General features: G+C 32.8%; 1 non-coding gene across 1 annotated transcript; it reads left to right on the top strand.

The window, feature by feature from the left end:
- The first annotated feature begins 1,893 nt into the window (after nt 1-1,893).
- LOC117801234 lies at nt 1,894-1,998 on the top strand. The gene has a single exon (XR_004623762.1). It is a non-coding gene; the product is annotated as a U6 spliceosomal RNA (small nuclear RNA).
- The last annotated feature ends 524 nt before the right edge of the window (nt 1,999-2,522 follow it).

The following is a 2,522-nucleotide window of genomic DNA, read 5'->3' as shown; positions in this document are numbered from 1 at the left end:
CCCCCAATGAAGGATAGATGGATATGATATGTCTTCAGATGTGATAACTTAGAAAGACACAGCACAACTATGCAGTATTCTAGCTGAGAATAGATAACAGCTACCTACTCATGAGGAAACGTCAGATAAACATAAGAGAGGAACATGTGACTTAAAAAAGGGGTCTTAACTCTTCAAAATGTCAATGGCATGTTCAAGATCAAAGGAAACTAAAAAGAGATGGCAGATAGCACGATATCTGGCCTTAGACTGGATACTCTAATAGAGGGGGGAAATGGTGTGAAAGACATTACTAGAACAACTGACAAAATTGGAGTACTGATGCAAAATAGATAGAATAGATAGAATAGAATAGATATAAGAATTATCTCAATGTAAATTTACAAAATTGATAATTGTACTGTGATTACATAAAAGAACATCTTTTTTTTTTTCATATTCAGGGGCAAAGGTCTATGTAATTTATTCTTACAAGGCTATGTGTATATATAACTTTCTCCCTGAGATCTGCAAGAAGGCAAGAATGTTCACTCTCACCACTTCTATTTATCATTGTACAAGAGGTTCTAGATAGGTCAGTAAGGCAATAAAAATAAATGAAAGACATCCAGATTGGAAAATAAAAAAGTGGAACTACTAAGTGAGGTTAACACATTGCAGAATAGCAGATGAACATACTAAAATTAATTTTATTGTGTATACTAGCAACATAAAATTGGAAATTGAAGTTTAAAGAAATACCATTTACAATAGCATTAAAAGATAAAATACTTAACAAATCTGAAAAATATGTTCAAGTCCTATACACTGAATATTTTAAAACTCTAATGAAAGATTTTAAAAGAAATTTAAATAAATGGAGATATATACCTCATTTATGAAATGGAATGCAAAATTATGTTAAGATGTCAAATTGGACTATAAATTTTATGCAGTCTCAGTCAAAATCCTAGTAGGATTTTTTTTTTTTTGGTAGAAATTGTCAAGTTCATTCTAAGGTTCATATAGAAATACAAATCACCCCAGGGGGCACCTAGGTGGCTTGATTTCCACTCAGGTCTTGATCTCAGTGTCATGACATCAGGGCTGTGAGGTTGAACCTCAAGTCAGGCTCCATGTCCAGCCTGCAGCCTGCTTGAGATCCTCCCTCTTCCTCTGCTCCTCCTCCTGCTTGCACATGCATGCGTGCTCTCTCTCTCTCTCTTTCTAAAATAAGTAAATAAATCTAAAAAAAAAAAAAAGAAATACAAATCACCCAGAGTAGACAAAAACAACTTGAAAAAGAAGTATAAATTTGGATGATTAAGACTTACTATAAATTACAGTAGTCAATACAGTGTGATCATGGTGTAAGGATAAGCAAATAGACTGATGGAACATAATAGAAATTACAGAAGTAGACATATACATATATGGTCAATTGATATCCAAAAAAGATGCAAAGTCAATTCCATGGAGACAAAATAGAATTCTTACATGGTGCTGGAATAATTGAGTGTCCATTTATTTAAAAAAAAAATCTTGATCCATAATTTTCTCCATATACAAAAATAAACTCAGGGTAGTTCATAGACCTAAACAAAACACCAAAAACTATAAAACCAGTAGAAGAAAATGTGAGAGAAAATCTTTTTGATTTTGGGTAAAATTTTCTTAGATATAACACCAAAATCACAACATACATCAAAGAAATAGTTGATATATGGAACATCAACAAAATTAAGCACTTTGGCTCTTTGAACAGCATCATTAAAGAAATGAAAAGAGAAACCAAATATGGGGAGAAAATATTTGCAAATCACACATCTCGTACAGAACTGTATTCAGAATACATGAAGAACTCTCAAAACCGAATAATGAAACAACAAACAATCCAATTAAAGAAAAGAAAGTGTTTGCTTTGGCGGGGCACGTAGTAAAATTGGAACAATATAGAGTAGATTAGTGTGGCTCCTGCAGAAGGATGACACACAAATTTGTGAAGCATTCCATATTAAAAGAAAAAGAAAGCAAACAAAAGATTTGAATAAATACTTTATCCAACAATTCGTGTGTGTGTGTGTGTGTGTGTGTGTGTATGGTAAGAAGTACATGAAAAGATGGTCAACATCATTAGTCACTGGAGAAATGTAAATTAGAACAATTAGGTAACACTGCACACCTTTTAGTAAGTCTAAAATAGAATATTGATGAGGTGTTAAAATGTTGATGAGGATGTGTAACAACTCAAACCCTCCTACATCTGGCACAAATGCAAAATGATACAAGTGCTTTGAAAAACAGTTTTCTGTTCCTTAGGAAGTTAAATATACTTCTACCATATGACCCAGTCATCTCATTTCTAGCTATTCACTCAATAGAAATGAAAGCACGTATCTATACTTGTTCACGAATGTTATTTGTAATGACTCTAAACTGGAAAGGATCCCTATCTCCAACAACAGGTCAATGGATAACAAATTGTAGAATTTGGTATACAATGGACTACTACTCAGTTACAAAAAGCAATGAACAATGGAGTC

The sequence above is a fragment of the Ailuropoda melanoleuca genome, chromosome 2 (assembly GCF_002007445.2).
Source record: "Ailuropoda melanoleuca isolate Jingjing chromosome 2, ASM200744v2, whole genome shotgun sequence".
Taxonomy (NCBI): domain Eukaryota; kingdom Metazoa; phylum Chordata; class Mammalia; order Carnivora; family Ursidae; genus Ailuropoda; species Ailuropoda melanoleuca.
This window is presented reverse-complemented; position numbering and strand designations above follow the sequence as displayed.